The 10553-nt window shown below is 42.7% G+C and overlaps 1 protein-coding gene across 2 annotated transcripts in view; it reads right to left on the bottom strand.

Moving 5' to 3' along the window:
• ATF7 (activating transcription factor 7) overlaps positions 1 to 9145 on the bottom strand; it is a 108702-nt gene extending 99557 nt beyond the window's left edge. For both annotated transcript variants that reach the window (XM_084610077.1, XM_084610078.1), the window contains exon 1: positions 9032 to 9145. The gene's annotated coding sequence lies outside the window, so the exon portion shown is untranslated. The remainder of the gene's footprint in view (positions 1 to 9031) is intronic.
• Between the last annotated feature and the right edge of the window lie 1408 nt (positions 9146 to 10553).

Consider the following 10553-nt stretch of genomic DNA (forward strand, 5'->3'; position numbering starts at 1 on the left):
GAAAATGTTACCCCTGGACTCTGGCCTTTAGATTGAAATCACTATCTGTGCCTTAGACAACTGCTAAGAAGGGTAAAGGCAGGGTCTTGCTAAATAGTAGAGGCTCTCCCAAGTTGAAAATAGCATATTACCATAAGAACCAGTTTTAAGTGACTTGTGGACAAAACTACTGTTAAACGTTAGACCTGACTGCACAGTGTGAGAGTTGGAGTTAAGTGAAGCCATAAGGCAGTTGTATGCGTGTGAACATTAAGTGAAAATATGTCCCCGCACCCACCTAAAACATTGCCTGTTTTTATTTATAACATATGTGGGCATTTATATGTATTCAGCTTCAAATTCTACAGTGTGGATTATTTGATGCATGGGGAGCTAAAGTGATGCTATAGTGCTCACAGAGGAGTGCAAGAGATGCTCCATTTATAAACAAGACAATGTCTAGAGACCAGGTTTGTTGCTGCATGTGTTAAACAACTGCTGCAGTTTACCTAAGAAGGAGCTACCTTTTAGCAGGGAGCAAAGTGATTACCTATAGAGGGGATCTGGAATCCTTACGGATGAAAGGCACTATGTAAGTTAGATAACAGCATCCTATGGATTATCAAAGTTTACATATTCCACAATTGTGTTATAATTGCAGAGATTCAAAACAAAGAAATAAAACAAAGATTATATGCATTTCTTCACCAAAGTACATTGTGCAGTGAACTTCTGGTTGAAGAGGAATGAATAAAGTTATCAACTGTCATGCTATTATTATGAAAAATATCCACACCTGTACTAAATAGCATATTGGGTTATTAGAACTACCTCAGATTATTAAAACTGATGGAATTTAAGTTTTAGTTTATGCTTCACTGTTTACTTTTTGAACATTGTTTAGTTTAAAACTAGACTGGTGAATCTAGTTCTGTTTAGATTTGCAATAGTGCATGGGAAAAACTTCACTGAAGTTTATGGAAGTGTAAAATACTTTTATTTTTATTTGGTTTGTGACACTCACCATGCCTGGATTTAAATACTAAATCCTGGACCTAAACTATCTGTGCACCCCCTATAAAGGAGTCAGATTTCACAAGTCAAGAATTAAGCAGTTTAAATTAGTGAAACGTACATCTACCTAGATACTACCAGTGACGTACTTAGTACTATATTTGGACTTCACCTGCCTCTCTTCTCCTTCTAATTAAATTTGTCACAATGTTGACAATTTTAAAACAACCATCTTTCTATATCTGATCTAGACTATACATCCCAAATAGGAGATGTTGAGTAGACTTGACCTTCAGATTCCAGTGCAATAAGTAATGCAGCAAGGACAAACTTTTAAATTTATTAGAAGCAGATTAGTTACTCAAGTTTTTCCTGCCCAAATGTGTTATATTTCAACTTGAGGGCAGGGAAGGTGACAGTGAAACATTACCCCTGAAGAGAATCCCCAAAACAGTACCATTAAGTACTTCTACAGTGTAACCCTGATTATCTGACCCTCAAATACCCAAAACAGAATTATGTCTCATCAACTATAGTGGAAATCCTCCCAAATATTCAATGCCTCAGTTATCTGAAATTATTCAATATCCCCCAGTATAGTAAGATAATTAAGGTTGTACTGTGGTAGGTTTTTATTTTTTGCCACCATAAGTGAAAGCTTTTGCTATCAGACAAAAAGCTTATGTTCCACCTTAAACTATGTCTACACTACAGAGTCTATTCCACCATACTCTCTAGTACAGATGCCGCGTACACCAACAGGAGGAGTTTTTCTGCCAGTGTAGGAACACCATCACCCTAAATGATATTAGCTATGCCAACAGAAGTCCTCTTCTGTCAGCATAGCTGCGCCTACACTGGGGGTTTTGTCGGCTTAGCTCTGTCACCAGGGGTTGTGTTTTTATTCACATCCCTGATCAACATAGCCATGCCATTATAAGTTTTAAGTGCAGACTAGGCCTTAAGCAGCTTTTAAAAAAAAAAGTAACAGTGGTATTCAGAACAGAATCATTTCCTCTCCTTACCCTTGCCAACACAGAGCTGAAAAATATTCTTTGTGAGCATGGCAGGCTAGCAAAATCCGAGGAACTAACTTTCAATGACATAGCAAATCCTGGTTCTGTGGGAGCACACCCTCACAATGCACTGAAAGTGGGAGCCTCACGACAACACTTCTTGACGCTCCATTCATAACTGGCATTTCAGATAAAAGGAACCTAAAAACTTTTCTTCAGCACAGTTCAATACTATAATACCTCTCTTGCCTCACAAAAAGTACACAGAAAATATCTGGAAGAGATGCACTGTAAGTTTATCATGAATAAGAAGGTAATACCAGTGGCTAATGTGGCCTGTAACTGGTAGAGAGACTTTGTTTACTCTCATGAATCAGCTTGTAATGGCTGGCAGCAGTACTTTGCCACCAGTTTATTCTTTCACATAAGGGTGGGACAGCAGAGAGTTACATTCCAGACTACTGCAGCGCTTTCCTAACAGAGCTGCATCTCCCTTTATGAAACATGAGCTGAAGCACTACTTGCTATCTGCAATCCGTAATCATACCACGTTGCCTTCTTTAGGGAACTTCACTACATACTGGGGGTTCAATTCCGTGTTGCTCCTTCTCTAGCTTATGACAGCCCATTTGGGACTGCAGTGCAGACCAGTGTTCTGTCCAACAATGGACAGAATACATGCTTCAGAGAACAATGCAAGAAACTCCATGATGAACAGTTACGGAAGAGGGAAAAATATGAACTTGTAGAAAGAATTAAGCTAAATTTCTCTCTCAAAAGAACAGGTTTCAGAGTAGCAGCCGTGTTAGTCTGTATTCGCAAAAAGAAAAGGAGGACTTGTGGCACCTTAGAGACTAACCAATTTATTAGAGCATAAGCTTTCGTGAGCTACAGCTCACTTCCTCAGATGCATATCGTGGAAACTGCAGCAGGCTTTATATATACACAGAGAATATGAAACAATACCTATTCCCACCCCACTGTCCTGCTGGTAATAGCTTATCTAAAGTGATTTCCAGCACAAATCCAGGTTTTCTCACCCTCCACCCCCGCACACAAATTCACTCTCCTGTGGGGGTGGAGGGTGAGAAAACCTGGATTTGTGCAGGAAATAGCCCAGCTTGATTGTCATGCACATTGTGTAAAGAGTTGTCACTTTGGATGGGCTATCACCAGCAGGAGAGTGAATTTGTGTGGGGGGGTGGAGGGTGAGAAAACCTGGATTTGTGCTGGAAATCACTTTAGATAAGCTATTACCAGCAGGACAGTGGGGTGGGAATAGGTATTGTTTCATATTCTCTGTGTATATATAAAGCCTGCTGCAGTTTCCACGATATGCATCTGAGGAAGTGAGCTGTAGCTCACGAAAGCTTATGCTCTAATAAATTGGTTAGTCTCTAAGGTGCCACAAGTCCTCCTTTTCTCTCAAAAGAACTACAGCAAAAGCAAATTGTTACCTATTAACATTTAAGAACCATCCCATCTCCATGCATTTAAAAATGAGGAGTCACCCTAGGGCATGAACTTTAATCCACTACTTTAGAGATGAGACTTTGATGCCAGAAGCTCTAATAGTTGTGAAGCTAGCACCTGTAAAACACATTGTCTTCTAGAGTGAATTATTTCCCCTCTGCAAAAATGCTGCTGCTAAGGGGTTGGCCCCACACACGTTTGCACCTCTTTTGTTAAACTGGCACAATCCTCTACATAGACATTTAGGCCTGGTCTATACCTAAAACTTTAATCCACCTAGCTACGTTGCTTAGGGGTGTGAAAACCTGTCTCTCATGTGCAGTCAACCTAATCCCCACTGTAGGCGCAGCTAGGTCAAAGGAATCATTCTTGCGTCGACTTAGCTAATACCTCTTGGAGAGGTGGGTTAACTACATCAGTGGGGAAAAAAAAAACAAAAAAAAAACCCTCTTCCATGAATATAAGAAGCACCTATATTGCGGTGCTGCAGCAACACAGCAGCAGTTGTGCTGCCACAGTGTGGACTTAACCTTATTTCTGTTTAGTTCAACCTGTTCTGAAGCAATTTATGCTGTCCACACAGCCTTTGTACTGGTTTAACTAAATCTGTTAAAAAAAATAAAATAAAATCAATAAATAAGAACGTCTTTATTAAACCAGAGCAATTCTGTGCATAGACTAGCCTTAATTATTTCAGACCTAGTTTGCTATATCAAGGGAAATGGGGAAGAGCAGAACAAAGGGGCCACTGATTCACTGGCAATTGTTTAACTGACACATCATGGGAAATATGTCAGCAAGACAAAAGTTCAACACAGATGTTATGATCTAACATTTCAGCAACAAACATAAAATGCTGGAAGTTGAGGTTAGCAATTAATTCAAAAGGAAATGAGACTATTAATTGAAGTTTAAAATGTTGAAAAATTAGTCGACTCACCATATTAGGAGTTTCTTCAAAGCAAAAAAACAAGAAAAGGAATTGCTCTACGTTTAAAAAGTCAGTGAGAGCAGAAGGGACGCAACATCTTTGAAAAATTAGGTTCATGAGGCCAGACTGTCAAAAGAACTCACCACCCAGCAGCTCCCACTGGGAGTCACGCTTGAAAATATGTCCATTTCATTTAAGTGCCTAAATGGGATAGGAGCAGTTCTGAAAATATGGCCTTAAGTGTCTTGCCCTGGAAAAGTTCAAGTGCTAAGTAGCACGTAAAGCAAAATATCACATAGAAATACGATTCTACACATCATTCCAATATGGAATCCAAATACTGCAGTCCTCAGATGAACATGCTGCACATACCTGCCACACCAGGAGACCTGTAGAATGATACTCTCTAAGAAGTTTTACTGAGGAATTTTAAAACTTTTTACCATGAAGAGCCAACTACTGAATGTGAACAAGGAAATGTCCCAAATGGTAGCAAACTCCAATCACTGCTACATATTTCCATAAGAACTCTACTGTTGATTGCTCGTATCCCCTACCCCCATCACCCACAACAGGTAAGATTCACAACCTACCTTCTACATCCCAAAGGAGGTTGGGAACAGAGATCTAGTTTCCTTCACACAACTGTTCCCTGATATCCGTTAGCACTTCATCTCTTAAGTTGAGCAACAAGTAGGGGGAGAGTTAATAACTTCCCTATACATCAGTCTGAGAACCTCAGACTCTAGTCAACTCACTTTGCCCATTCTGGGGTTATCCTCCTCAGCCTTCCCAACCACCACTATGACCCTTATTAAGAAGAGATCTGAAAATAAAGAAATCCAATCAAAAAAGTTTGATTTTTAAATGAGATTGTTTTATTTTTCCATTTAAAAACTTTTAAAAGCAACATTTCCAATGTCAAATCTGCACTTATTGCACCTTTCACCCGACAAAAGGCTCACAAGGCACTTTACAAAGATGAGTATTAGAACTAATTTACCTATGGAAAACTGAGGCACAGGGAGCTTAAGTGAATTGCCCAGTATCACATGGCTAGAGTGACAAAGCCAGTAAAGAGAACCCAGGAATCCCAACTGCTAAACACTCCCTCCCATATCATGCTTACATTTTTGAATTTATAACCATGTGTCACAAGAACTAAGTTCACTGTAAACCACTATAATTAAATTGACAATACAAATCAGTTCAATATGTTGCTATCCAATACTTTGTGCACTGCATACCTTTGCAATCCCCATCACAGTAGGAGTCACGCCACATGGATTTTACAGCAATTCCAAATTAGCTTCATAAGAACATTGTCACACAGACTAACTGCAGTCCTTCAACCAGATTTTAAAAAGGTTAATGATAATTGCAATTTACCAAGCTGGATGCAGCACCAGGAAGAGCACTGCTGAGTCAAGATGAAGTTCATTTTCATTTGACATCTTTGTACACTATGTAGAATGTGGATGATGGGGCAAGAAGAGAAAAATCAGAGCATTAGAGAAATTCAGATACCCCTAAACTGGGAGGTGTTGCAAACACCAGGGAGAACTAAGAAACAGTAAGAAATCTAGAAACATTAGAAATAAGGGCATGCACAAAAAGAAATTCAACTTGAAATAAATGCATTTAATACTCTGGGAAATGTAAGCTAGATCATAGGTGGAAGGAAGAAGATACTTGAGGTGATAGTGGACAGTAAATTAGACAGGAGTTTGTAATGTGATAAGGAAGGGGAAAAAATGTGACCCAGAGCAAAAAGGTTATGTCCTCATCTCTAAACCTCTGATGTGAACTTTATTCAGCTCTAAGCAACCCAATATCAGCACTTACTACTGACAAACTGGAGGACATTGGGGGGGGGGAGCAATAAAGTCACTTAAGGGACTGATTTATGAAGAAACATTAAAGTAGCTACATGTGTAATTTGGCTAATGACAACTAAGATGGACACAAACTGTCTACAATTATTTGAAGAGTGAATGCCAGTGAGGGAGAAGGAGCATTGTACAAGTATAACCAAGAATAATGGCATAAATTTAACGCAAAACTTGGCTAAGTACAAATAAAGTTGTCAAAAGTTAAATCTGTTAGATGCAGGAATAGTCTCCACAAAGAAACCCTCTTGCTTGAGACATTTACAACTGGATTGTCTCAAGAAAATATAGAATGGATTAATCCTGCACTGGCCAGTGAGATGGACCAGATATCCTGAAAGGTATTTTCCTGCTCTAACGCTATGATTAAACAACATACATTTTCTCGCTCTAAATTTATCACCTGAAATATAGAGAAAATTTGACATTTCCCAAATGTCTTTGCTTGAGTACAACTGTGAAAATGGAACAAATTTGTATAATTCAATGGCCCTTCAGGTTTTGTAAACTAGGATTCTGTGAACAAGATAGCTTCATCCAATACCTGTTTGTTCACAGTTCTGAAACAGAAAGACTGGTTTTCCACCTCTCTACTCCCAATCAGATTCTGGGATTAGAAATAATTGGTCCAAATGAAGAACCCTCTCTCTAAAGAGGCTACTGCAGATACAAGTACAGTTAACCATACTTCAACAAACTTTACATCTACATTTATGGCCTGTAACTTCCATCAGTTCAACCTTCTTTTACTTCAGTGATGGTTAAACTACAGCCATGAAACTGATTATGGTTGGCCAGAATGATAAACGGTTAATATGTATTCATATGAAAGCAGCCAAATACAATTTTTTTTTTTTTAAAAAGGGATGTTAACCCTGCTAATAACAAGATTCCAACTTGGGCAATTATATTCTACCCCCATAAAATCCCCTTTGTTCCAGTGAAGTTATTCTTAATTTGTGTCAAATAACTGTTTTATAGAATTTGTGATTCAGAATAGCTGCTGCATTCCACACCACAAGTGACTATATAAATATAATTATTGCCCGTTCACTAAAATATAGTTTGTAAAGCACCATACAATCCCTTTGCATAGTGCTATTGGTTATGGTTAACAATGTGCTTGATGCTGTACCAGACAAACTGAAAAAAGTCCCTACCCCACAAAACACAATGATGAAACAAGACATGCTGAAGAGCCAAGAGAAAGTATGCATGTAATTTTATTAATTCATTCATAGAAAAATTTAGTATTTAGAAGGGACCTGAATATGGAGACAGTAACTACCTGCAGAACCGGGATAGAGATGGCATTCCATGCATAGAAAGCAGCATAGAAAAAGGTACAGATAGGAGAATGGAAAGAGGTTATGAAGGATCGCAGTGGAAGTGTGTAAATTACAGCAGAGTCTGGTCTTAAAAAATCAAGTTTATTTGATTAATCTATGCTGATTTTCTATGCATCAACAAGTATTTTTATTTTCATGTAATATTTCATGTAAGAAAAGTCTAACCTGTTGGTCTTTTTCTTTTAGGGTAAGGAAAGAAAATGGGGCCCAATTAATTTTAGCAATAAAGATGAAACCCTTTTGACAAATGAGCCAGTTTGTTTAATAGTTCTAATTTACTAGAAACTGTCACCTAGTCTACCACAGTATGTAAGTGAAAGAGAAGCAATTGTGCAGTAATGGATTAAACACTCATTGCTTCAACAAGTTCTCATAGACTTTGGAAGCCCAAACTTTAACAGTGAGATAGATACATACATACATACATACATACATACACACACACTCCCCCCTCCTGGGAAGTGTACTGGAAGGGGTTGACTCCTCCCATCCCCAGGCAAGTTACATCAGTTATTCTAAATATCAGTAGGGTAAAAACTTAATGTTTAAATTGCACAATATATATATATTTTCTTAAATAACTGTAGTTATATATACACACACACAAAGATTGTGCAATTTAAATATTAAGTTTTTACCCTACTGATATTTAGAGTAACTGATGTAACTTGCCTGGGGATGGGGGAAGTCAACCCCTTCCAATACACTTCCCAAGAGGGGGGCTGCTAAAGGGTTATTCCCACTATATCTAGTCTCAGCATTATCCTAGAACCCCATCAAGTTGCTTTTCTGACACCCCCAATCTACCAATCCCATGAGCCCCCTCTACCCCCAAGCCTGCCATCTCCCTAACTCACTCATTTTCACTAGAGAGCCCCAAGCCCTTACGCAGGCCAGGATCTCCCTACTGCACGAGGACCCGCCCCATAGCCACCTGCTGACCCAGAACAGCCCTGCTGCATAGGGACCCCCAGAACCCCCAACGGCACAGCCCAGAACCCCTTCTCATCACGGGTCCCCTCATAACCCCCCAAACCAAAGCACTCAGAGCCCGCCACTAAGGAGCCCAGGACCCCTCACGAGCAGACATTTGCACGCCCCCAACCAGCTGTCCGTGGCCGGGCCCCCCCCCCAACCAGCCACCGCCCGGGCCCCTCGGAGCCTCCAGCAACCCTGAGCCCCGCCCATCCCTAAAGGGGTGTGACCACACCATTCCCGGACGCTGTTGGTTGCGGCGCCCATCACTCCAAGATGCCCGGTGTACCGATTGGCCGACGAGGCTTGTCACTCACGGAAGGGGCCGGTACTCTCACGAAAACTCGGGGAGGTGAGGGGGGGCCCATAGCCTACTCTGGTGGGACAGCGGGGGGCCTCGCTCACCTCGAGACCGGGGGGAACACTTGGGTTGCCTCAGGTCCGCACCTCTGCCTCGCGCTGGCCACGGAATCTCGCGCTGACTCCGTCCCTCTCGAGCTGTCCCTGGGTCTCGCGCTGGGTGCCCCCTCCCTCCCTACGCGCGAGATTCTCGCGAGACGTCCAGAAGGGCGGGGCATGGATCAGGGAGAACCAATCATCAGCCCGGGATGGGGGCCAAAGCGGAGGGGTGGGCGTTGCCCGCAAGAGGCAGTGGGTGGAGGGTGCACGCCCTGTCTGCCTTCCTCAGATGAGGGGGCGTTACTGGTCGGGGCCCTCTAGGTGGGATCCCCCACAGAAAAGGCAGCGACAGTCTCCCATTCCCATCACTGAGGGGACAGTGACAGAGTCCCCCGACACCTGCCCTCCAGAGGGGACATTGACAGAGACCCCCACCACCCCCCACCACTGAGGGGACATTGACAGAGACCCCCACCACCCCCCACCACTGAGGGGACTTTGAGAGAGACCCCCACCACCCCCCACCACTGAGGGGACATTGACAGAGCCCCCCCGACACCTGCCCTCCAGAGGGGACATTGACAGAGACCCCCACCACCCCCCACCACTGAGGGGACTTTGAGAGAGACCCCCACCACCCCCCACCACTGAGGGGACATTGACAGAGCCCCCCTGACACCTGCCCTCCAGAGGGGACATTGACAGAGACCCCCACCACCCCCCACCACTGAGGGGACTTTGAGAGAGACCCCCACCACCCCCCACCACTGAGGGGACATTGACAGAGCCCCCCCGACACCTGCCCTCCAGAGGGGACATTGACAGAGGATGACAGTGCTGTCACCCCCCACCACTGAGGGACAGTAAGAGACCCCCATCAACAACCCCCCACAAAGGGACAATGAGATAGCCCCCCTCACCGCCACCCCATGGTGAGTGGGTGGCATGCACCTCTCTGTGGGATGGGAAAAGCCACTGACACCCCCCTTCCATACCCCATAGAGGGCAGATGATCATCCTGCCTCCCACAAAGGGGAACAACCAGTTCTCAAACCCTCCAAGGCCACATTCTTCTCATGGAGGCAACCTACCGACCCCCAACTCCCACAGCGGGATGGCAGGTGACCCCACTGCTCTCTCTCCCCCAGATTTCAAAGAGAGGACAGCAAACTCCCAGTACATGCACAGTGTGTGTCTTCACACCAGCACCCTTCACACACCCCACTTTGTAGATACTTTTAGAGATAATGACTACGTTTCCTTTGTCCAACTATAAAGAGCTAGCTAGCGTACATGTTTTTTTGAACTACCTCCACTCTCTACTAGCTGGAAATCAACCTGTTTAGCTGTGTGTCATCAGCCCTATACTGCTACTATTGATTCGCTCTTGGCAGAAGTGGTAGAGGCTTGTGTTTTTGGAGTATGAAGATCTGGATTCTGTTCCCCTTGCTACAGTGTCCATGGTGAGCACCAAACCTGATATCCATGAAGTCTTAGGTTTGTTACAATGCTTGCTTTGAGAAGATTT

This window comes from Lepidochelys olivacea (assembly GCF_965140295.1).
Source record: "Lepidochelys olivacea isolate rLepOli2 genome assembly, chromosome: 20".
Classification (NCBI taxonomy): domain Eukaryota; kingdom Metazoa; phylum Chordata; order Testudines; family Cheloniidae; genus Lepidochelys; species Lepidochelys olivacea.